Source organism: Anolis carolinensis, chromosome 2 (assembly GCF_035594765.1).
Source record: "Anolis carolinensis isolate JA03-04 chromosome 2, rAnoCar3.1.pri, whole genome shotgun sequence".
NCBI lineage: Eukaryota > Metazoa > Chordata > Lepidosauria > Squamata > Dactyloidae > Anolis > Anolis carolinensis.
In genome coordinates this window covers 254,168,266-254,195,706 of record NC_085842.1, presented here as the reverse complement: position 1 = coordinate 254,195,706, position 27,441 = coordinate 254,168,266, and the positions used below count along the sequence as shown (strand labels likewise).

The window sequence follows — 27,441 nt, the reverse complement described above, 5'->3', positions numbered from 1 at the left end:
GGGAAATAAAACAATATTATGGCTTTATGATATGTACAAATACCCATAGCCCCAATATATTGCTATTTATTTGTGTGTGTGTGTGTGTGTATTCTTTTTAATGTCCACTTTTTCTATTAGATTGTTTTCCAAATGCAAAAAAATGTGGGCTGAAAGCTTATGAATAGATTACTTCTGATGCATTCTGAATGAATAGTTCACAGGGGTCAGTATTAAAGGCATCCACTTAAGGTACTGGAAACAATCAAGTAGAAACTTTTATTCAGGAAGAATTACATAGGTTTCATTTTAGTCAACAATTGTTAATGGAAAAGTTGAAGGTGAATTCTTTTTCTAAGTTGTAAACCATACAATTAAGATTTAAAAAAATAATTCCATGTGACTCTTTAACTAACATGTGCTTTTAACATTGGAACAAATGACTCCAAACAAATAAAATGTAGTTCTATTTTTATTCCTTTAATAACTAAATCCTACTTATTCATGGGCCTGAAGTGTTGTTGCATAAACTGTTTTCTTCCATATAAAAGTAAAAGAAAGGGAGAATCTCATCAAAATGTAAAATAAATGTAACAAAATGAATGAGTTGTGAAAGTAAAAGGAGCAATGTAGTATGACTGTAAAAATGTTGCTGTCAAGTCAACTTTGACTGATGGTGACCCAATGGTGGTGACTCCCAGGATCCCAGGTCAACAACTATGCTCAAGTCCACAAACACAGGGCTGTGGCATGTATGATTATTTCTATCTTGTAGTGTGATCACCCTCTTTTCCTTCCACCATCCAGTTTTCCCAGTGTTATTGTCTGTTCCACTGACCCATGTCATATCTTTATCCATAGTACAGCAGTCTCAGTTTATTCATAAATACATAAATAAAAAGTTCATAGCATATACTCATTCTTTCCTTACCACTGGAAGTGCCTAAAGCAATTCAAGCCTGTTTATAAACTAGTCATCCCCCTATATCCATGGGTTCTGCACCCACAAATTCAATTATCCATGGCATGAAAATATTTCCATTTTTCTTCCAAACTCTGAAGTTTCAAAACCTTGATTTTGCCACAAACAAAAGTAAATTGTATTCCAGTTTTTACTTGTATTTTTACAGTCTCCAAAAAGTATATTCAAGTTATTAAAAACACAGCAATGTTAAAGATGAAGAGGAGGAGGAGCTACTTGATTCCTTTCCAACCATAAGGTCCCTTCATTGTTTCTTGATTCCTTTCCAACCATAAGGTCCCTTCATTGCTTCTTAAATAGATTCAAAGTGGAGTTGTGGGAAACCTGTGAGACAGATAAAGTTATTTGTATGAGGAAAAATAAAATAAGAGTTCAGTTTAATGAAGCAGATCTGACACATGATAAATTATTCTAAAATGAAAGCACATGCCAATTAACCTTATGTAGGGGGCACAAAATGATATTTCAGTTAGACTTACTTAAGTAAAATCCTGTAAGAGTTAGAGTTCGATTGCAGCATATCACTTTACAAGAGAAAAAAGTGCTTACATTAAGTTAAGTTATGCACAAGAGGTGCTTGAAACTACAGCAGGGACAAGCTTGAACACTGAAATGTCTTTTCATTGTTACAATGAGTAAAATAAAATAACCTTTCAGTCAGTGAGTGATTATAAGCACCTCCTCCATTGCATGATTTCTCAATGTGTTAAATCTCAATTATGAGACATAGCTCTTAGAGATGTCATTCCCTATTCATATTTTCAGGTAGACAGTAGGTGGATTGGTAAGTTATCAAATTTTCACAGCATTATGCAGTTTCAGTTCTCTTAGATATACCTTTTCAACAGTAATTTTAATCATTTGAAGTATGGACCAAATTATTAGAGACACTGACAGCACCTAGTCAATGGGAAAGGGGAAATCCTTTCCTACAAAGAAACTCCATGGTGAACTTGATTTGTTTAAAGGTATGAAGAACCATAGTCCATGGTCCACTTGGACTACTTATGGCCATTTTGTGATGTTCCTGCCACCCCATGTAGCACTTTTGCCACATTTCCTTTCTAGTTTAAACAACGACAACAACATGGGTGGGAGAGCATGTTAAAATTACTATCATGCTTCATAGAGGGTCCACAGGTGCATTTTAGGTACAAAAACCAAACTGCAAAAAAAAAAAAAAAATGAAGGAAAAGTGCAAGAGCCTTCCAAAGTCTGATGAGGAGCCTGGATAACCTTGAGACCTTGATCCGGACCGTTGCCAGCCTTTAAAAACAAACAAACAAACAAAAAACAAGTGTACAAATGCTCTACAGCTGTGAACTAATATATTTTGCATCGGCTCATCAAATAGAATCTAAGTATGTGAATCCTTTTGAAAGATTTATGGGGTAGTCGTTTATGAGAATAGATACTGGCTGTTTCATGATGATAGATTCTTCTTTGCCCATGACCAATGTTGCCATTGTTTTATCTCCAGTATTATTTTTCAGAGTTGCCACCATATTTGCAGGTTCTGCTGCCAAGGGCATTTTTATTGTATTTTATTTTATAACTAGTGTATTTTTTAATAATTGTTCAATGTCCCACTTTTCTTTAATGTATTAGAAATACACTAATTCTAACTATAATCCACCAGTGAGTTCTTCAAGAATATGAAGATAGCTTTGGTCTAAGTCAGCCTACCCTAACCTGGTGTTCTCAATATCCTAGACCAGTGTTTCTCAAACTGTGCTCCTCCAAGTGTTTTGAACTTCAGCTCCCAGAAATCCTAGTCAGTTTAGCAGCTGTTAGGAATTGTGGGAGCTGAAATCCAAAACATCTGGAGGAGCACAGCTTGGGAAACTCTACCCTAGACTATAGCTCCCATTATCCCTACTTAACACCAATATCCAGTGGCTGAAGTTGATGGGAACTGTAACCCAACACGTCTACAGAACACCAGAAGGAAAAGACTGAGCTAGGTAATTTCTTTTACTTACAATAAGCTGGAAGATAAAAATGTCAGTCTTCTTGCTCTTCAGTTTATAACATTTATTTAAAAAGGGAGAGAGGCGCCTGACTAGTTACTGAAATCAATGACGCTGAAGTTTGTCATTATTAACATTCTGCTGTATTTTAAACATAACTAAGCATGTATCCACATTACATAAATAAAGCACTTTGGTACCACTATCTGTGGTGGTTCTATCCTATAGAATCCTGAGATTTGTAGTTTGATGAGGGATCTATATTTCTCTGCTAGAGAGCTCATTATCTTCCAGATGACTGTTTAAACTTTGATCCTCCGGATACTCTGGATGTCTATTCCAGGAAGTCTGAACCATCTTACATAATGGCCATGGATTCTGGGAATGGAAGTCCAAAACATCTGGTTCTTATCTGGTTCTAACTCCACTAGAGAATTCTGTGTGCCTCATCAAAATGCAAAGCCAGGGATTCTATAGAATGGAAGCATGACAGTTAAAATGCGATCAAACTGCTATCATTGTGCTGTATGGATTCGATTTACAAATAAAATATTTAGAAATATATTGCTTTATATGAAAGTATTGCTTTCATATAAAATATGCTGCTAATTTGTTTGGATACAGTATTTCATTTGCAAAGTTCATACTGTTCATACTTTGACACAATTAACATCATATGTATAAAATAATCTCTGAATACTTGTCAATTTTTGATGACAAGGAGGCAGGAGTGGAGGAACAAAAGATTGTTTAGCTCTTTCTTCTACCACCATTTCCCATTCAAAGAAAAGTCACATTCCAGCTGCTTTTCCATCTGTGGGATTCAGCTTCCCATATATTTTCCATTGTGAATAAAAAATATGAGTGCGGGAGAGTTTGTTTCTGATCAGAAAAAAAAAAACATTGCCAGAAGAGAAACATCACCCTCATATTTTCTATTTCTGCGACTGCTGTTTATTTAATACATTCTCCTACTCATACTGGGAGACATGTTACAGGCATCAGCTATATAACATGCAGTTTGAATCTCAGGTATGCCTATTTTAGCACAATATGTTCTGCTCTGAAAGAAAATACTTTGCCACTAGCAAAACAGAACAATTTGCCAAGCATTTGAGTTCAATTTCGATATTAATGGCCTACTTTTTTGTTTGTCTAAAACTCCTGTGATGTTAAATATGTCCCAAAGCATAAGAAAATGCTGAATAACTAATTTTTGCCAAAGCATCTATAATAGAAGATTTCACACTCATGGTGGTTCTGCTTAAAAATGACAGTAATAATCCTAGAAACAGATGGTAACATAAACCCTAAGCACCAAAGTTTAAAAAATTGTGACATTTTAAATAGGAGCACGGAAGAGAAAATCATTCATGTGAACATCTAGGTTGACAAGGCTAGCACACCTATAAGCACATAACTGATATTCTAGGATGTATTATCTGGAAAATCCCAAATATGATGGGGTTTTTTTACCCACAGTGAGCCAAACCTTTATTAGGGCTAATCAGTGTCCCAAAGAGTCTAAGTTCTTCAGAACTTTATTATGGAAAAAACTGTGTTTAGTCATTTGGAGGTAAATTTAATACAGAGGAAGACCTTTTACTGTCCTGAAGAAAGGGTACAGTAAGGGATTCCTTCTCTTCAGCTCTCTGGTAGAAATGCTGCCATATAGGGATACATTTTTAAAACATAACTCCATATGTATGTATGTATGTATGTATGTATGTATGTGTGTGTATATATATATATATATATATATATATATATATATATATATATATATGTTCAACTTAAGTTTTATGTTTCTTGAGTGCTAAATATTTAAGAATTGAAAAAATAATTGTGGGGCAAAATTCTCTATTCGGCTCACAGTCATAGTTACATTACTACTGCCATGTTCTTCCCTCTTTTGCACTAGGCTGACTAAGAAACATGTATGCTTCACCCAAGTCAATCGAGCTCAGGAGGCTCATCTACATTGACCATTTAATGCAGCTTCAAGCCAACTCTAAACTGAAATGGCCACAAACTGCTATTATTACAAGAGAGCTGAGATGCTTTAACATCAATATAGCAGCACTTCAAGAGACTCGGAGAGTAGGAGAAGGACAGCTGAAGGAAGAAAAAGGAGTCAACACCATCTTCTGGAAGGGAAACCTGTCCAAACTGGCCCATTTTTGGTTGAGATTAAGCAGAACCCCTACCGATAGCCCTCTAGATATCTGCAACATGATATCTCTAATTGTTTCTCATCACTTTTGAACCACTGCACATCACTAATATGATCATGTGCCCTTTTCTGCCTTCTGTTGATTTAATCAGTTTCTGACCCCAGACATACTGCCATTGGAAGTAGTCGGCCATACTACTATAGGAAGCACAATACATTGAATAAAACAGTGCCTTTGGATTTTCAGTAAAGATGGATGCTAGATTTTCTTTCATTTAACTTTCTAAAGTTTAAACCAATACATTTTATTAGAAAACATGCACTGTTCCTACAAGAATTAATTTAAAAATGCTCAGATTGTTCTTCCTAGGTATTGGACCATAATAACACAAAGTGTTGGGCAGAAAGGCAGTGAAACATTGTGTAAAGTATAAATTACTTTCTGTCATAAATAGTATTAAAATGTCTCTAACAATACACATTGGGCATGGTTGCCTAGACATATCTTCAAAATTAGTTTTGTGGCCTGCAGCTGTGAAGACTGGCACAATCTTAAAAGATTTACAAAGAAGAAAACTCTGACTGACATAATAAAGAAAACTTTGTCTGGTAATTATATAAACTTCAGATGGAGAAACTTCATATTTCTGCACATCACACCCCTAAACTTTCAGAGGTGGATTAATTATACCAGCAGGGCAAGAGGTTTTTGAAAAAGTAGTTTGTATTAAATTACTTAGGCAAGTTAATTATTGCTATTCCAGATGATATCATTTACCAAAATTATACTAAAACTTTTTTCAGAATGGCCCAAAGTGGGGCAAAGTCAATTTAACTCTAGAAAACCTGTGACACTAACCAAAAGTAGCTGAGCATTTTGTGGACAGCAAGAGCTTGAGTCTGGGTTTTCTGCCCATGTAGACTCACTCTAGAAAGGATCTGAAGTGCAGTTGGCCTTCTGCCCAAAAAGCATGGTTGATGGGCCTGTGTGTGTGCGCAGGTCTTCCAATCGACCGTGCGGTCGATTGGAAGGCTTGCGCACACACACAGCCCCATCGACGGGTGGGCGGCAGGCGAGGAGGCCTCAGACAGCAAGGGAGACCAGGAGGGTGGCCACGCGGATGGGTGGCTGGGTCTTCCGCCGCCTCCTCGACTGCGCCCCCACATGGTCTGCGCCACAGGGGACCACCTAATTCACCTCATTGTTGGACCGCCTCTGTCTGCATATAGGTGGCACTGCATTATAAAACTCTGGATGACCTTTCCCAGTGGTGTAATGTGTATGTTAAACAGCATGGGAAACAAAACAGAACTCTGAGGAACCCCACCGGACAATGGTCAGGGGTTCTAACAGAAGTCCTCCAGCACCACCTTCTGGGTATGGCCCTCCAGAAAGGAATGAAGCCACTGTAAAACAGTGCCTCCTGGTTCCATCCCAGCAAGATGACCCGGAAAGATCCCATAATCAATGGTATTGAAAACTGCTGAGAGGTCCAGAAGAATCAACATGGACACGCTCCCCCTGTCTAGCTCTCTGCATAGGTCATCCACCAAGGTGACCAAAGCTACCTCTCTTCCATAACCAGTTCTGAAACCAGATTGAAATGGATCTAGATATTCTGTTTCATCCAGAAATCCCTGCAGTTGGGAGGCCACTATACACTCCCAAACCTTGCCAAAAAAAAAAAAAAAGATTGGACACTGGCTGAAAGTTGTTCATTATGGAGGGGTTCAGGGATGGCTTTTTAATATTTATTTATTTATTTGGGAAATTTCTATATTGCCTTTCTACAATGGACTCAAGGCAGTTTCCAATAGCATTAAAACATACGATATATAATAAATGAGAGCTTTGGTGCTGCACTCGAGAATGTGCCATCGTTGGACAATTTTTAGTGAACACTATCCCTAAACTGGGTGGAGAGAAGCATCTCATTACTCGACCTTAAGGGTCTGCTTTTTCTGTATGGTAAGATACAGTGTCTCAAGTATCCTAAATCAAAACCAGATTAAAACCAGCACTTTAAATTGGGCCTGGAAACTAATCAGGGGCCAGTGAAGCTGTCTCAGCAGGGGGGTAGTGTGCTCCCTGGAGTCAGCTCCAATTAGCAATCTGGCTGCTGTACACTGAACCAATAGAAGTTTGGAAGTTTCTGAACACTATTTAAGGGCAGTTCCACATAGAGCGCATTGCAGTAGTCCAACCGGGATGTAACCAGTACATGTACTAGCATGGTCAAGTTGGATTTCTCCAGAAACAGGCATAGCTGGTGCACAAGTTTTAATTGGGCAAAGGCAGACCTGGTCACCCCTGCCAGCTGGGCTTCCTGATTTATTGCAGAATCCAGGACCATCCTCAAACTGCAAACCTGAGATTTCAGGGGGAGTGTAACCCTGCCCAGCTCAAGTTGTAACCCTATCTCTGGATTGATCTTGTGCAAGACCTGTAGTTTTGTCTGCATTAAGCTTCAGTTTGTTTGTGCTCATCCAGTCCATTACCACCCTCAGACTACAGTTCAGGTGCAGAACTGCTTCCTTGGCATCAGATGGAAAGGAATAGTAGAGCTGGGCATCATCTACATACAAATGGTACCGAACTCCAAAACTCCGGATGATTTCTCCCAGTAGTTTCATGTAGATGTTAAACAACATTGAGGATAATGTTGAGCCCTGCAGGACCCCACAGCCCACAGGCCATGGGGTTGAGCAGCACTCCCCCAACACCATCTTCTGGAGATTACCCAAAAGGAAGGACTGAAACCACTACAATACAGTGCTCCCAAGTCCCATCCCCGCCAGACACTCAAGAAAGATACCATAGTTGATGGTACTAAATGCCACTGAGAGATCTAGGAGGACCAGCAGAGTCACATTCCCTTATCCAGTTCCCCTGAAGATCATCCACCAAGGCGACCAAAGCCTTTTCTGTCCCATGATCCGGCCTGAAGCTGGATTGAAATGGATCTAGAAAATGTTCTAACCACCTCACAGTGCAAGTGCTTCACTAAAAATGACTTAAAGGGAATAAAACTTCTTTCTCCTTGCATGAATTGAAACTAGCTTTTTAATTGGCATGCTTGTGTGTTTGTGTTCAATATGCTATGCACATGTCTATGGCAAGCTGCCTATTGTACTGTATTGTAGATATGACATGATATAGATTTGGCCTATGAGGGTGGTCCTCTATAACCATGAAGGATACCGCTGTTTCCACTGAATGTCTCCAAGGTGGAGAAATTCAATGTAAGTGCAGAGATGGTGATTCTGTGAACCTGGGTTATATCTGTCATTTGGGGAACTGTGCATATTTCCCCTCTCTTCTCAAACTGTATGAGCAGAAAGTACAATAGCTGATGCATTGGTATTGTTATGCCATATTCCCTTCTTTCCTGATTTACATCATGCAACAAACTGATCAGGCCTCTATTCTGCGGACATTTGTCCTAAATCTAGGTTTCAATGCTAAAATGTTTTTTACAAAAATGTTCCATAGCCCATAGAGACTCCAATTGAAGCCATACATCCTGTCTCAAACATATGGTAAGTTCCTTGCATGCAGAGCCAGCCTTAGGTATTTTTCAAGTGTAGGCAAACAGAATTTTGGCGCCCCCCCCCCCAAACCAATCACTGAAAAATAAAAGCGTTGGATAAGTGAAAATGTTTGATAATAAGGAGGGATTAAGGAAAAGCCTATTAAGCATCAAATTACATTAAAATTTTAACAAATTTAGCACTAAAACATCATGTTTTACAACAAATCAACAGAAAAAGCAGTTCAATACCTTGCAGAGGCAGGCCGCAGGAGACAGGAGTTGCCTCGATGGCGCCCCCAACAAGATGGTGCCACAGGCAACTGCCTCTGCCTGCATGGGATGCTACTGCAAATTGTTCGACTGCAAAATAGGGTGGCTAGGTGGGATTACTACATTTTACATAGTAAGAAAATAGAAGGTTGTCAAGATACTACATGGTTTGGGTACAGCATGCACTCAAAGTTCTAGATATTACTGAGTGTAGAATTCTCACAAATTGTTTGTGTAACTTTAGTTATACCTTTTTCTTCAATACCAGAATGTAAGCACTCTTTTGTTTTTCATTTACACTTTGCTGTTTTTTTCTTTTCCCTTTCCACCTGTATACCTGTGAGCTTTGTTATATGACCTAGCAGATGGTGCTAGTCAGAAAAGCTTAACAATTAGAATTTCCATCCGTTGTAGATCTTTGTTGGCTCCAACGTATGTGTAAAGAAAGTGGGAGGGAGGGGTTGGAAGAAAAAATATCAAATTATAATGTATGCAAAAGAGAAGGCGGACAGGGAAGATATGTGAACTCCATAGCAGCTTCTTGAGTTTTGCCATTTGAGACACTTTTCTCTGATGTGATTTAGCTGTCCTGCTCTCACATTTTCACAGATCGTTTCCCTCCTTTCTACAAACTGCAGCATATCTTTTATGTCTTAAAAACAATCCACATTCACACTAGCAGTGCATTGTTCAGTTGCCAGTTTCATTAAAATATTGCATTATTCAATGGATGGAATGTAGAATATGGCTTCTTTCTCCTTACTCAGCCATGAACTAATTGAATGGCCTTTAGACATGTCATTGCATCTGTTTCATCTGGATAAGTGGAGTCACAGGGACCAGTCTCGTATAGCTGCTTATGAAATGTGTTCCTAAAGCATAATGCATATTCAGAAGCACAAGAACATTAGAATCTACAGATTGCCCAAAGCTAGAACAAGTCTGCACAAGCGCCATCCAATAGGCAAAATATTGACATGATTGACAAGCTGCCCTGAGTCCCTTCAGTGTGATGAGTCATGGGCCATGTAGTCCCGTTCCTGGCACTGTTGTGCTAGATGAAGAGGAAGACTTGGGTTTTTCACCGTTTCAGTCAGAATTGGAACTTTCCCAGCCAGATTTGGATACCTTGCACCTGCAAGAGATTTGTCTTCCAGAAGTCTGTCAAACAAGCCCTGAGCCTAAATCTCCTACGTTTTCTCGCCATGAGTTTTGTAAACAACAGAGGGGAGTTCAAGCGGCCTCTCGCAGGAGTGCTAGGATAGCTGCTAAGCATTCAGCTGATTAAGTCTGCTTTCCATGGGAAACTTTAAGGAGTCACACATCTGGACTCAGAGAATAGCTTTCGTTTCTGGTTCTCCAGAGAACTGCTCTTTGGCGGGAAAACCGGGACCCTATTTAGGGGTTCTACCCACAAAGGGATCTTGCGGAGTCAATTCGTCAGCTACCGGAGTAGCGTGTGTGGACAGCTACTCCGTTTCCAAGCCTCGTTCCTGTTTCAAGCCTTGTTCCCGATTCCAAGCCTTCGTTTCCAGCCTTGTTTTACTCTCCGGATTTTGCCTTGTTTTCCGGACCTCGCCAAGCATTTCCACGGAACCTATTCTTGCTCCTCGTTTCCTTGTTGCCTTGAACCAAGCCTTGTGTTCCAAGAATCAAGTTATTTCCTAGCCTTGCTCAAGTTCATGGACTAAAGGACCTTGTCATCTCCCCTCACTTTGCCTGGCAAAGTGAGTGTTTCGGTTATTGGATTACAACTTTGGACCTTAATATTTCATATTGGACATTGTTTCTTTGGACTAATTTTGACCTTTTCTGAAAGGTCTACTCCTGGACTAATTCTTACACTTGCTTTTATTAACTTTATATATTTCCTTAATAAAGATATTAGATAGATTCTGGCCTCTGTGTATGGTTATTGGTGCTCTGCTGCCTGGGTCGTGACATTCAGGGAGAGAGGGCGGATTAAAAATAAAGTTTATTATTGTTGACACAAAGACAGTGTATGACACAGTAAACGAGATATTTATGCTGGATTTCGCATTATTATTATCATCATCATCATCATCATCATCATCATTATCACTATTATTATTAAGTATATAGCCCTTGTGAAGCTAGTTTCTAGGCTCAGCAGGATTTGTGCATCCACCTGTGAGGTCAGTTGTTCTCTGTGACATTTGATCCTGCCTTTTTCTGAGGAGGGGTCTTATGTTAAGGGAGGTGGTGGCCAACTCCAAGGTGGACAGATCAGGGAAGGCTTTGCATCTAGTTGGTGTAGTAGTGCATGATAACTAGCTGGCAAGGGGGTTACCCCATCACTGTTCATGGACGGGGTAAAGAGCAACACTGAGTTTTGGGCTGCTTTATTGGACTTGCCTCCGGGATACAGCCCCCTATCTCAATATCAGTTATATGCTCCTTGAGAACAGGGTTTGTTATACTTGGAATTGGGAGGCCATTTGTATGGACCAGAGCAGCCACCACATCCACCAAAGGAGGTCTTCAGTGGGTGTTATAAAAACTTGAGGTGGTAGAAATTCTCTGTCTGTGCCTCATACATTTGGCCATAAGGATATTCTTTTTTGTGTTTTCTCAGGATTTGTATCAGCTCCAGCAAAGCACAGAAGGTTTGAGCAGGGGACAGTGAGACAAACATGGGGGGGGGGGAGGCACTACCCCATTCAGCAAGCAGAACATGAGGCATCAGTCCAGGCACGAGGGGCAAGAAGAAAGTGACACAGGCACAGGATGCTAATGATTTAACCAATAAAGGCACGAATGGCAGACCAGGCACCAGTGGGGCCATGGTTGGGCCTTGCAGGGCAGGAGGATATCCCTCACAGGTGCTTCTGGCTCAAATTTATTGGGCTGCAATGGTTTAACGTTCAGCGGCGGGGGTCGTTCCCTCCCCCCCCCCGCTTTATGGTGTGTGGCATGGGTCCTGGGTCTGGTTTGCATACCTCCCCCTTCTTCGGGGAGGGGGGAGTGTCCTGGTGGTGTAAGGGGTGTGGCAGTACCCATGTCCCAGAGCAGAAGTGGTTGGCTCACTGCTAGGGACCCCTACTATTGTGAAGCAGCATCAGTCAGTATCAGGCTGTCCGATTCTTGATCCAAGACCGATGCATGGTTGCCAACCCTGTTTTCATTGTAACCAATAAACAAATTGTGGCTTTTGGTTATCCCAACACCTTGTATATTCCTGTGAGTCCCAATGGAGGGAGGTTGGTCACCACTGCCTACATAAAAGGGCCGGGAGAGACTACCCCATATAATAGAAATTTGAAAATAGGCTGTACTTAAGCATGATACAAATCTGTTTTCTTATTTACAAGCACCATAGTCTCCTGAAAAATTACAACAGTAACCAACTATTTGTAGGGTTGGAATTATAACAAATTAGTATTTAACATTAACTTTTTGTTTTGCACATGAGAATATCTCCCATATATGCTGTACAACAATACATTGAGAAATAAGTAGAAATCAGTAGAAATCAGTAGAAGACTTCAACACGATATTGGGGCATTCAGCCAAAACAGTCAGAAGAAAATCGGGGAGGAGGGAACAAGACAATGAAAAATGTGTCTGATTTATCTTCATATACATGACTAGTCAACTTAGACCTGGTCCAACTAATGCCATTTTGCTTCATGATGCATAACTTGCTATAATCGATAGCGATAACAGATGTGTGCAACGTAAAACATTTCTATTGTAATATTTTTCCTATCTTCTGAACAGTTATTTCACATTATTCTTGGTTGTGACCGAATTGAAAACTGAGGTCTCTGGTGTTCATGATTGCTTGCTTGCCCCCCCCCCCCCATTCAATTGTAAAGCCACAGTGTGTGTAACTAAAGTTTAATTATAGCATGTGGGCCTTCAATCAATATTTCATAGACTATTTGGATTCCATCTAAAACCACCTCTGCTTAATTATATGAAGAGGAAGGTAAATGAACACTAGTTCAGTGCTCACTGTGGCTATGTTTTAAAACTCTATAATATTTCACAATAGTATACTATTAGCAACACTGACACCTTTTATAAATATTATAATATGCTAAAGATATCCCCCCCCCTCCTTCAGACACTTGGATAGATTTCAAAGCTAACAGTACAGCTGGCCTCTGTCATCACCTCCTCCCCAAATAAATTCTCCCACAGTTGATAAATTTAACTGAGAAACTGTTACAATGATGGAAGAAGTTATAATTTATATTTTAAAATACCAATTAAGATAAAGAGAAACATTTCTCCTTTGTTCTGCTGTTCTAAACTCTGAAAGCCATAACTTTGATTTAACAGGGTGGGTAAGTAGTAAATGATAATACATGCATTCATAATACAGTGTATCTCAGTTTTGCATAAAAACGGGGGCATCACATTCAATAGGGTCACAAGTCTAGCACAATATTTTTGCCAAGCCAGTAAAACACTTTTAAACAGTTTATTGTTCCAAAAGTGGTTATTCATTTCTTTTAAAAAAAAAATACTGTGTCTTTCAAAGCATTTTGCCTTCACAAGGTTGCTTCCAGTATTGCAAATCCATTATTTAAATGTAGACAGATGGACAAACTGGATTGCTATGGTTCCAAATGTAGTATTGTCCCTTGTGTACGCCTTCCCCAGCACTTTAATGGGAACGATAGCCCTGGTATCTACCTCTCCCTGATGGTACTGACACTACTTGCACTTTTGGCCCAGTTCTTTTTGGAGCCAACCCAGGATTTTACCAGTATATTTATTGTATGTGTCCTCATTTGTTTTATGATTTGTTTTATTGTTGATTTACTTGTTTTATTGCTATGTTTTTATATTGTCTGATGTCTGGGCTTGGCCCCATGTAAGCCGCCCTGAGTCCCTTCGGGGAGATGGGGCAGGGTATAAAAATAAAATTGTTGTTGTTGTTGTTGTTGTTGTTGTTGTTGTTGTTGTTGTTGTTGTTGTTGCTGCTGCTGCTGCTGCTGCTGCTGTTGTTGTTTAAAGCTAATGAGAGCCGTTATAGTGCAAGTGTTTGAGTCCTGGAATAGAACTTGGGGGATCAGGGTTTAAATTCCCACTCTGCCATGGAAATCCATTGGGTGAACTTGGACAAGGGAAACAGTCTTGCAAAGACATCCCCCCCCAAACAAATCTTGCTAAGAAAACCATGTGCTAGGGTCACCTTAGATTTGCCATATGTTGGAACCAATTTTAGGCACACAAGAAAACAAGAGACTAAGAATCACTTCACACAGGATTACAACAGCACCGTTTTGCCAGTTTGGGCTGGGCTGGGCCAGCCGGGGACTGCCGAGAGCCATCAGACAACACTCAGAAGGCCCCACCTACGCACACCCTGCCCCATCCCCACCGTATGATGGAGGAAGAAGAAAGGATATGTGGGGTGCCACAAACCGCCCCGTGCGCCTTCTCTTTCACCGGCGACTGCCGGTAAAATGGCACAGGTCAAAAAAGACTTGTGAAGAGGTCCTAACTGAAAGAATGAAGTTGGCAGCATAACCTTGTGGGTATGGTGAAGAGGTAACAAGTTCCATTCAAAATCCATAAGTTTTATATTACTGTAGCTATTCTCACACAGTCTGCTATAATGATGTGTTCCTAGACATTTCATTCCATGTCTCTGATGAAGTCTACAAATGGTTATGTTGCCAACTTCAATCTCTCAGAATCTCTAAGATACTACAAGATCTGTAAAGTCCACAAGAAGGAACCAAATAAATTTCCTGCCTTACACACATATCTGCAGATGGAAATGTTTATGAGCAGAACAGCACTCAAAACATTCTGCCTCCAGAAAAAAGCAGATCCAAGATTCTATTCATAGGAATTTTAAGTCAAGTCACTTTTTAAATATGCAGAGAAGGTACAAAGGCAGATATAAACCTGGTAAATTGAAATGTGTTTTTTCTCGGATGCACTTAGTTTCATATTTAAGAAAATATTTTTAATTTGGTGTTGAGCAGCTCCTCCTTGCCCTCAAAATTTACACTTCATTTTGGGTCAACTGACCCAGCATAAAATTGTTCTTCCACATACAGATGCAGTTCATATGGCTACCTCTGTGGCAAGTGAGTTTAGACTCATAGACTCATAAAATCATAGAATAGTAGAGTTGGAAGAGACCTCATGGGCCATCCAGTCCAACCCCTTGCCAAGAAGCAGGAAATCGCATTCAAAGCACCCCCGACAGATGGCCATCCAGCCTCTGCTTAAAAGCCTCAAAAGAAGAAGCCTCCACCACAGTCCGGGGGAGAGAGTTCCACTGCCGAACAGCCCTCACAGTGAGGAAATTCTTCCTGATGTTCAGGCGGAATCTCCTTTCCTGTAGTTTGAAGCCATTGTTCCGCGTCCTAGTCTGCAGGGCAGCAGAAAACAAGCTTGCTCCCTCCTCCCTATGACTTCCCCTCACATATTTATACATAGCTATCATGTCTCCTCTCAGCCTTCTCTTCTGCAGGCTAAACATGCCCAGTTCTTTAAGCCGCTCTCATAGGGCTTGTTCTCCAGACCCTTAATCATTTTAGTTGCCCTCCTCTGGACGCTTTCCAGCTTGTCAACATCTCCCTTCAATTGCAATGCCCAGAATTGGACACAGAATCCAATTGGACTCCATTGACGGAACCTTCTGGTAAACTCCAGAACCAAAAGTGACAGGTCTTTCTGAAATCCCATTTTATTAAATCATGTGGGACATATTTAAAGATAAAATAATTAAAGCTACAGTTATTCCAACATAACATCAGTGAATACAATCCTGCTAGGAGCCTTATGTCCAGCCTTTCATGTGAACCACACACTTCAACATGACATTGCTTGAGAATGAAACATTGTTTTAGGCTTAATTCATTAGTGATGAAAGAAGAGAAAAATCATAAAGCTATATGCATGCTATATGCATGCATGCCAGGATCACAGTGACACTGTGAAGCTTTAATATCTTTACGGCAGAGGTGGCTGGTACTGTAACCAATCTACTCTTGGTTTTAATCTGAACTTTAAAGCAGCTATCCAAGGAAAAAGAAAGAAGCAGCTTGGATAGCCTGTTAAAGTTCAGGGTAAAAGTTCTCCATCCTTCAGTACATTTAGGCGAGGGAAGACTAGGGCTGCTTCTACACGGATATTATAATCTATCTTGGAACTGGTTCAAAAGGAACCCGTTTTGCTGTAGGTTGATGATTTGAAGGTACACAACAACAGTGGCCCATTGGAAATGATTGCTCCTGAAGACCATTAATGAAATAATAAACAATAAAATAATAAAGCTATGAAATTACAATAAACTAAGCAATAGTACTGATAGGTGGGTTAAAAATTAATACTAGGATAAACATTGAAAAAGAAGGAAAGACTAAAACATTAACTAACGGCCTCATCACACGGCTGCCAAAAAAGGCTCACTTTGCTTCGCTTTTGCTCCGGGGCATGGGAAAGCTGCCGCCCCTCACCACACATCACCCAGCTCCTGCAGCTGTTGATCCCATGGAGGAAGAGTAGTGTGTACATGGAGTATGTAGCTTCCTCCTATTAAAGTAAAGAGCATCACGGGAAGCATCCCGTGTTGCCACAGCAGCGCATTGGTTCTGCCCTCCTTCACACATGGAGCTGGCACAATGTTGTCTGATGGGAGCCAGCCGGCTCCATGGATGTCCGGGGCTAGATTGGTGCATGCCGCTGATTTTAGCCCCATGTGATGAGGTCATAAAGGAGATTTGAGGTTTGATTAGGGGCAGGGGACTTCCTACTGTTTTATGGGTATCCTCAGAAATCTTCCACATTTGATATCTAACCAATTTTGCTAGAAGCCAATGATGGGAGAGGCATTTAAATGCAGCACACTTTCTTTCAGTATTAAAAGTAAGTAAAGTCATATCAAAGTTATGTTATTGATTCACAGTCAGTTGCCTGCAGCTGAGGAAATCCTAAAATCCTGCAAATTTATCCTGCTGCCCAGAGGCAGGGAAGATTTAGACTGTATAAGTAACATAAAAAGAACCATGAGGATCAATAGCTTGACTAATGTGTTTGTCATTTACGAACAGAGATAGCCCACACTATCAATGTAAATTATTTAGAGCTTGATTAGAATGAATTCAAGGTAGATGCACCATCATTTTTTCAGGTAGAGAAACTAATATCCAAAATTTCAATACAACTACTACAAGAAAGGTCAGTGCTGATTGAGACCCAGTCATGGATGAGAAGTGAGTCCATTACTCCTTGGTATTACTGTAACATTAAAAATGAATTAAGGAGGTAAAAACAGGACAGAGAAATGCCCACATCATTTCCACAGCATTCCGCTGATAAATGGATCTGATATAAAGTAAGCCAGACTTGATTGATTCACTAACTCCTTTATCAACAATATACAACTTTTTCTGGCTTTTTGACATGTCACATTTATGGCTTCTTATCTTCTTATTCCTATACTGGAAACATCCTTTCTGTACAAATTAACACAAGGGGAATGATTATTTCTACTATCTGAAAAAATTGTGAAATTGTATTCACATATTGTAAATCTCGACTGTTTGGGGCTTTTTTGCATTTTCTCAGCTGTTGAAATAGTCTTGTCTCAATAAAATAGTGAAAAATATACACCATAAAGAGTAGAAATCAGGAAACAAGCACAAGTGAAAAGTTGTGCTTTTGTTGTTACAATTTAGACTTTCAATATACTTGGGTTCAAAAAGCATACCAGGTCACTGTAACCAATCATGCTGAAGCTATGGATATATTCAGCGCAATAGAGAGATTGTAATGTTGGAATGAGATATTAACGATCCAGGCTCATGTCTACACTAAGCCATGAAATGCCCTGGAACATCTCTGGCCACTCATTCTGTTTTCTCCTTACCTAGCACATAGGGAAATTATTAGAACAAATTTTAGAAGAGAATTGTGTGTCCTGCTTGAGTTTCATAGAGGAAAGCTATAATGCAGAACAGTGAATATATTAATATTATTTAGGATGATTATACTCAAAAAGGGGAAGGTTCCTCTTCCTTAAAGAGATTTATAGAAAATGAAATGTATATTATTAAAAATGTAGGACAGAGGTGGAAATCTGCAAGAGGGCCAGGCAGTGCTTTCATTCAAATTAATTAACCAGTTATGCCTATGGTGGAAGCTTTTTCTCCTCAAGCTCTTTTGGGTTTTGCTCATCAGTCCCTCAAGAGAAGGCATCATCTGCCCCCACAGGATACCAAGCATAACACAGCCACAAATCTAATTTTGGGTAGCCTTGAGGAGATAAGAGAGGAAGCTTCAAATGGAGACCAGGAGAGAACTATCTAATGATGAGTCAAATTAGTTCTACTGGGTGTCATAAAAGAATCTGGCTATGTCATCCTCCAGGAGCTGTCATTATGTATTTGTTTGTTTGTTTACTTATTTTCTCATGGAGGAAATAATCTGGAGACCAGAGGACTGTACACACTACTTTTATTTATTTTTTAATCTGTTTGGATGCCTTTTATCACAACTGTTTGCCCCATGGGCTACATGCAGACCTTTTGGTAGTTTAGTACAACCCTTGAAACCTCTGCTGACCTCAAAAACCAAGTTTCCTTTCTCAGCTGAAGAGACTTTTCTTCTACAGAAAAACTATTTTAAAAGATTGGACAGCATGAAAGAACTACTGACTGAGACCTAAAGGCAATCATCAATTCTGGCCATCCAAAATTATTGGGCTTAGGACCTCATCACATGGACCTTGAGAAACTTAGGGGATCGTCTGCCTAGTGAAGGGAATCATACCTTTCAATCCCCAATTGTCCAATTTCAAGTTCTGTCTTCCCATCACACATGTTTTCCTCTTTGGTTTTCCCCTTGTTGTTGCCCATGTTTGAACCATCACACGGAGAATCCTTTTCTCAGCCCTCTCTGTATTCCTTTTTTTTTTACATCATGGAAAACTTTAATATCAAAAGCCAAGAGTACCATGGATCTCATGCCTTCCTTCCCTCTATTATACCAGTTTAATTATAAACCTCTTTGACATGACCCCCTCTTGCAAGGCTGTACTTCCCTTCATTAGACAAGTGTAATTTTAAACCCCTTTGCCACAATCCTCTATTGCAAAGCTATGCTACCCTTCATTATACCAGTGCAATTATAAACCATTTTGTCATGATCCCCTCAAACTTGGCTTTCCTAGCACAATTTCGAGCCTAGATTACTAGGAGAAAATGCAGTGGAAGCAAAGTGATGAGGAATGCCCATTTCTCCACATCACATGAGCAAATCTGTCAGATCCCATCACATGTGTTTTTCAGTGATAGCAATGGTTCTGGCACACACCAGGGGTTCAGAACATGATTACTTGCCTATGTTCTGAGCTTTCTCCCTAAAGCATGCTTCATCTCAGTTTCAAGGATTAAGGGCAATGGATGACAGCTGGAAGTAGGCAAACATCATGTGATGGGCTCTGTGCTATTCATTTTTGAAATGTAGATTAAGAGTCCTACAATGGGGAAAACAGTGTATGTGATGAGGTCCTCAGTCCTCTACAGAAGGCCAAAATGGGGCCCAGAGTATTCTTGCTTCTGTTCTATATGAAACATTTGTGAGAGCTTCAAATAAAAGTTGGAAAAAGATGCCAAACAATACTAACATTACCAAGTAATTCACACACTAAAAGTGTGCTCCCAAAAGATTATCCCCTCTACATCAGTTCATCTGCCTTCAGTCACATTCATGAGGCATGTATTATGATCAACAATGCAAGTCACAATATACCAAAAAAAGCAAGGAAAAAGATCAAAATATTTAACACTTTTAAGTAAGAAGCTCATGGCTTGCTAATACTTAGCTCTTGGTAATGTTACTCTGTAACAGAGGCTGAACATTGATGATAGTACATTGACTATTGAAAACATAACTTCTAGATGTTTGACACATCATCCAGCATTTGTATCTCTATAAAGCCAATGGACATTTTGATAGGAAAAATACAAAGCAAAAAAAAACTTCAATAATTCATTTACAGAGGATTGAAAACAAAACAAAAACACAAAGCAAGCTGAACTTTGCTAAACAATAGCTAGTGGGTACATAAGTGCAACAGGCTACATGCATTTGAAATGTGTAAACAAGGGAGAATAATTACTTAGTATGGCTCAAAGCATGATCACAAATGATTGCCGCATGGAAGTAACAAAAAACAAAACAAATGAAGGCTGAAAAGCACAGCTTTGGAGGGGGTTTAGCATAGAAGAATCTCTTAGGGTCTCATTCTGCCTATCCTCCTCAACTTCCAACACGCAGTAAGACTTTGTAACTATTTTCAGGGTTGTTTCCCCCCAGGCCCAAACTTGATGTCAGATGGGCTACAAATCTAAATATCATTTGATCAAACAGAGTAGACACTTACATCATTCCACAAAAGAGAAAATATTTTATCAGGAAAGAGGACAGAGATTAATGCCAAATATGCATAACTTAATTTAGGTTTTAGATTCTCCAAAAACATTTTGTTCACTGTGTATTTTACTGAGCAGTGAGTTTAAATTATAATTTGGCCAAATCTCAAAGGTTGTCATTTCTGGGACGGGTTGTGTGTCAGCTTTAAGCTCAGCCCATGGATTTCTTATTTATTACATGCTTTATAATGGATGGGTGCCTTATGAATGTTTTATACATTTCTGTGGGGCAGTATTATATCATACTGTGGTTTTATGGTCACTTGGTTGACTCAATCTGTCCTGACTCAAGTGTTTCATAAACCTTCAATAAATGATGTGGCTTTTTAAAAATCCATTTTAATATACGCTGTCTTTCTTCTGCTTCCTGCTTCAAAATACGCCCGGAAACATCAGCTGCCATTTCTCTGTGATTGCAAACAGGAAGATTCAGAAGGTTTGGTGGTGAGCAATTGCTTGTTTTCCCTTCATGTCCTCTTCTCTTGTCTTTGTCATTTTGCTTCTTTGCTGGTGTCACAAGGACTCCCAGGTCAACGTCTTCAGGCTCTGCTTTCTCCGTGACATTCAACAAACTAGACACACATGAATTGATACTGGTTGGCCTGAAGGTATTAAAGAAAACATTAAAGGCCAAAAGATGACAGAGGAAGGATGAAAGAGAAAAACATTTTTTCTCTCTGAGCCTGCTAAGATAACTTCACAGAACAATTCCACACATATCTCCTCAAAAGTAATGTTCACTGGATTCAATGGGACTTTCTTATAACTAAATATATAGCATAGGATGGCAACAGATTTCTTTTAAAGGGGAAGAAGAAATGTGTAGTCAGTGGCCTCATGCTTACTTCCATTTCATAGAAATCTTTTCTATATATTTTGTAGAAAACATAGGGCTTTCTTCAGTCTTCAAAAACCTTGTGTGCAATGTACTCTTGGCATCCAAGGTCCTTCTGTTCCTCCCACTCCACATAGCTATATTCCTTTACTCACACCTATTTTGTTAAGAAGGCATCATGGAGAGCTGTTCCAACACACTTTTCATTAGCACAATCACATTTAACAGTTCTTCAAACAACAATTTAAATGAAGAAGAAATTCCACAGGAAGAGTAATCCTTGTTTGCAGTTCCCACCCTTTAAATCAAGTGCCTCGCTTCCCAAACAGGTGACTAGGCATGAACCAGTGCCAGTTTACAAGTGGCATGTTTACAGGAAAGCAAGACACATTTGTAGCCAATTGGTACAAACATGGTGCCTGTCCTTGGCACAGTAAGAGGCTGGGGGGAGGGGGCTGCTGGTTTCCCCTAACCCAAAGTTTACAAGGCTGATGTTTGGCAACTTCATCAAGATCACGTGGGAGGGCAACCTATTCAGTAATACCTTACCTGCCACATCACTTTCTAACTGATAAGGTAACATGAGAAGTTCCTAAAACTACTCAGACCATCCTTCTTCCAAATGGGGACATGCATAGCAAACATTCTTACCATTTGAAAGGCTATCATAGAACACCAACTTTCCACATAAATTACTTTCTATGAATGTCCACATCCTCTCCATGAATTCGTATTTCATTAGATGCTAGTATCTTTAGCCACAGAGATTTGCTGACCCATAGTTAAGTGCTAAATCAGAAATAGGCATCAAAAACATTTTATCTCAACCTGATAATGCTATCATTTAGACCAAGGGTCCCCAAACTTTTTAAGCAGAGGGCCGGTCCACAATCCTTCAGACTGTTGAGGGGCCGAATTATCATTTGAAAAAAAACCAAATTCCTATGCATACTGCACATGTCTTATTTGTAGTGTAACAACAACAACAACAACGAAAGAACAATACAATATTTAAAAATGAAGACAATTTTAACCAACATAAACCTATCAGGATTTCAATGGAAAGTGTGGGCCTGCTACTGGCCAATGAGATAGTCAAGTTAATTAGGATTGTTGTTGTTGTTGTGTGCCTTCAAGTCATGTCAGACTTTGGCCGAGCCTAAATCTAAAATTAATTATTTATTTACTGCATTTATTTACTACATTTATATCCCATCCTTTTCACCCCGAAGGGGACTCAGAGCAGCTATATGTACATACAATATATTATATTATTAGCATAACACAATATTAGCATTATATATTACTATATTGAACTATACCACTATACTATTATATAATATGTAATATATAACATATAATTAATATTATTATATGGTATTACTGTTAGTATTATATTGTATAACATGATAATATTATTATCAATATTATATGTATATACAATATATTATATTATTAAAACTGATATAAAAATATTATATTATAAAACTGAGGGCGGGGGCCAGGTAAATGACCTTGGAGGGCCGCATCCGGCCCCCGGGCCTTAGTTTGAGGACCCCTGATTTAGACTTTACACTTAGCTTTCCCTCTGTGTTTTGTTGCCTTTGGAAGGAATAATGCTTTGATGTTTGTTCAATGTCAAACCAACTAAATGTGTGTTTTCTGAAATCCGCCTGTAAAGGATGAGTTGACACACTATAGGTTTCTTTTGACTTTCCACCTGCAATAACAAGCTGTAATTAATTTTGTTTCAAGAGCTACAAACACAGGCTAACTTTATTTTATAATTCATAAATGAATATATTTTCCTGGCACGTAGACTTCTTGGCAACAATTACATTAATTCAAAAGTAAATTCCTGCTGTCTACCAAGGTACTTCATACAGACTGCAGTAATTGCTCCCCAAGCACAATTGCTTACGTGCTAATTTTAGATAGCAGAAAAGACAAACTGTACATTGTTTAACCATCTCATCATTTTCAAAGACTGTGGTGCTAATTGCATTATTAATTGGGAAGAGATGATACATTGGTCAATAACGGAGATCAGATTACAGTTGCATATCCATTTGGAATATTGATGATCATGTAAAGCACTGTTGCTTCAAAGTGATACTTAGTAACTCATCAATACACTCAGCCCTGCTTGTTTCCTTCAGATATTAAACACTACACAATGTCTCTATGTTTACCTAACAAAAGGAGGGTAAATGTTTTAAACTAAGCATGTTAAACCTTTCTAACCAATGATGAAAGAGTAATTTGAACTATTTAATAAGGTAAATACTACTCACTTAAAACACCGCTTTTAAAAATCAAAACTGGACAATAGCAATCAATATCATGCTTTTCCATTAATTCTTCTGATTTTTAAATTAAAAATAATATAACCAGTGTTTTATACAATTCATCAGGGAATCTTACATTTTTACATGATGACTGTGTTTGATTTTTGTTGGGGGAGGCAGAGTTGGATGTGATTTTATTCTCAAAGGGAGTAGAACTTTAGTCTGCTAATGTGTCAGCTCTTATGCAATTGACTGATCCTCTAATCATATACATCTCACTCCAGCCCTTTTCCACTCACAACATGCCTACTGTCCCAATTTACACATTACAAAAAAACTTTGAATATGAATCTAGAAAGCAGAATCAATTATATAAAGTACATATCATTAAATTTGTTTAATTTTCATAATATAAAAGGTAAAGGTTTTCCCCTGACGTTAAGTCCAGTCGTGATCGACTCTGGGGGTTGGTGCTCAACTCCATTTCTAAGCCGAAGAGCTGGCATTGTCCGTAGACACCTCCAAGGTCATGTGGCCGGCATGACTGCATGGAGCACCGTTACCTTCCCGCCAGAGCGGTACCTATTGATCTATTCACATTTGCATGTTTTCAAACTGCTAGGTTGGCAGGAGCTGGGGCTAACAGCAGGCGCTCATTCCGCTCCTGGGATTTGAACCTGGGACCTTTCGGTCTGCAAGTTCAGCAACTCAGCGCTTTAACACACTGCGCCACCACCAGGGGCCCATTTCATAATATACTCTGTGTATATTCTAGCTTTCCTATTTTAGATTGTTTGCTGTGATTCAAATTAGGTAGAGCATTTCAGTCATATAAAACAGTTCTGTTTTTCACCTAGAAGATCAGTACATTTCATTTATAGTTCAAAGGCTTTGTAATTTTTGTATTCAAAGGCCAGCAGTAATTTTAAGCCCAATCAAAAGCCCAATGAACTCATCCCGTCACTAATACATATCTTATGCACCATATCCCATCAGATCATGGATCCTAAGCAGGGTCAGCACTGATCAATATTTGGATGGAAGACCACCATCAGTTATTGTAGGCTGTGTTTCAGAAGAAGGAACTGATAAAATAATCTTGCCTAAGAAAATCTACAAAAATCCATGAGGTTGCCGTAACAGGTGACGTGAAAGAACATGCACTAACACATCTTCTCTACTACCCATACCTACCACCTCATCACACTGGGTGGGGGGGGGGGGTTGCCCCTTTCCACACTGGGGCTCCTCTTCAGTGACAGATCTAGATGCACCCCGTCAGATGACACAGGCCAAGGTCCTGTCCCTTCACTGTGGGTGAAGCAGTGAAAAAGTGTTGTATTCTAGCTCCCCCACCACCATGGTGAGAATTTGTCTTTTGAGTAGTTCTAATGGAACTACCCACGGTTTTCAGGCTTTCCCCCCATCTGGTGCCTTGCCATTCTTTCCCCTGTCTGATGGAGAAAGCAACAGGGTGCCAACGCGACTCACTCCAATGCCCCATGTGATAGGGGAAAAGAGGGAGGGTGAGTGGCAACAGGACAATAGAGAGGGGAGAGGCTCATCAGTATGATGAGTTCCCTACATTTCCTCCAAAATTATGATTAGTCTGGGAGAAGGCAATATATCATTTAAGTATAGATATATTTAGTAAATAATCCATAGGTATTTGATAGTTAATACCTGATTTAAGCCATTATTTTCAATATTAGTCAATATTTACTCATTTAGTGACTGATGGACACCTATAGTACAGGTTTATGCACATCCTTTCAGAGTTGAGTCCCACTTAATTTGAAATTCTATTGCTTTAGTTAGCAATTCTATACAAACATGATGGGGTGTATGTCGCTTTGAAATCCGCAGAGCTTGCCTATGCATAGACATGCGTAGAATATCAATGTAAGTTAAATAACAGTTACTTTCCAAGGTTCTGAAGCCTTCTACTTCCTTATGTCATTATTTGCCTATGATATCACACAATACTCCTGTCAAGATCAGAAAATCAAAAACAGCAGGCTTTACTCTTTAAAATCATAGAAATAAACCTAGACAAATCTCTCACTTTCACCCTGTTTTTATTGTAATAAAATGAATTGAATTCTAACAACCTCATCACAGCAGAGCATGGATCCACTTTAAATCCAGTTGCTACTCCCTGCAGAATTCAGGAGTTTGTAGTTTAGGGAGGGGTCTCTAAACAGCTCAGCTGAACAGGTCCTGGCCCTCACTAAACCACAAACCCCAGAATTTTGCAAGAGGCAGAAATCAGATTTAAAGTGGAGCCCTGCTCTAGTGTGATGAGGCAGTAATAAGTTCCTATCCAGATGGATGACAAAGAGATGAATCATAGAATCATAGAATCATAGAATAGTAGAGTTGGAAGAGACCTCATGGGCCATCCAGTCCAACCCCCTGCTAAGAAGCAGGAAATCGCATTCAAAGCACCCCCGACAGATGGCCATCCAGCCTCTGCTTAAAAGCCTCCAAAGAAGGAGCCTCTTCCACGGCCCGGGGGAGAGAGTTCCACTGTCGAACAGCTCTCACAGTGAGGAAGTTCTTCCTGATGTTCAGGTGTAATCTCCTTTCCTGTAGTTTGAAGCCATTGTTCCGTGTCCTAGTCTGCAGGGCCGCAGAAAACAAGCTCGCTCCCTCCTCCCTATGACTTCCCCTCACATATTTGTACATGGCTATCATGTCTCCTCTCAGCCTTCTCTTCTGCAGGCTAAACATGCCCAGCTCTTTAAGCCGCTCCTCATAGGGCTTGTTCTCCAGACCCTTAATCATTTTAGTCGCCCTCCTCTGGACGCTTTCCAGCTTGTCAACATCTCCCTTCAACTGCGGTGCCCAAAATTGGACACAGTATTCCAGGTGTGGTCTGACCATGGCAGAATAGAGGGGGAGCATGACTTCCCTGGATCTAGACGCTATTCCCCTATTGATGCAGGCCAGAATCCCATTGGCTTTTTTAGCTGCCGCATCACATTGTAGGCTCATGTTTAACTTGTTGTCCACGACAACTCCAAGGTCTTTTTCGCACACACTGCTGTCAAGCCAGGCGTCCCCCATTCTGTATCTTTGCATTCCATTTTTTCTGCCGAAGTGAAGTATCTTGCATTTGTCCCTGTTGAACTTCATTTTGTGTGATGTCTCATGGGCCTTGTAGTCCCGTTCCTAGTACTATTGTGGCAGACGAAGAGGAAAACATGGGATTTACACCGTTTCAGCCAGAAACGGAGCCCCTGCACCTGCAGGATGTTTGCCCTCAAGAAGTTAGCCAAACAAGCCTTGGGCAGAATTCTCCCCCGTTTTCTCGAAAGGACAATTATAATAAAGATAGAGGCACTAGGGAGGCGAATCGCCGGAGCGCCAGAATCGCAGCCAAACAATTAGCTGATTAGGTCTGCTTCCCTTGGGAAATTCTAAGGAGTCATGCATCTGGACAGAGTTGAGTTTCACTTCTAGTTCTCCAGGGAAAATGTTATTCTGGCGGGAAGCGAGACCCTATTTAGGTGTTTTCCCGTGAAGGAAACCTTGCGGAGTCAACTCGTCAGCTTGTGGAGTGAGATCGTGTGTGGACTTCGTAATCCCAGCTCCTCGTTCCCGGACCAAGTTTCAAGCCGCCTTGTTTCACGGACCTTGCCACAGACCCTGTTCTTGTTCCTTGTTGTCTCGTATCAAGTCTTGCTTAGCCAAGTATCTAGTTGTTTTCCAGCCTTGTTGTCAAGCCTCCATGGACTAAAAGACCTTGTCATCTCCCCACACTTTGCTTGGCAAAGTGTGTGTTTCGGTTATTGGATTATAACTTTGGACTCTAATATCACATATTGGACATTGTTTTCCTGGACTATATTTGACCTTTCCTGAAAGGTCTACTTCTGAACTATATTCTTCACTTGTTTTTATTGACTTTATATATTTCCTTAATAAAGATATTAGATAGATTCTGGTCTCTGCGCATGGTTATTGGTGCTCCGCAGCC

General features: G+C 39.9%; 1 long non-coding RNA gene across 1 annotated transcript in view; it reads right to left on the bottom strand.

The window, feature by feature from the left end:
• Positions 1 to 438: 438 nt before the first annotated feature.
• The window catches only part of LOC134296633 (uncharacterized), a 73,420-nt gene continuing 46,417 nt past the window's right edge, over positions 439 to 27,441 (bottom strand). The window contains exon 3 of the long non-coding RNA XR_010003439.1: positions 439 to 1,285. This is a non-coding gene — a long non-coding RNA (uncharacterized LOC134296633). The remainder of the gene's footprint in view (positions 1,286 to 27,441) is intronic.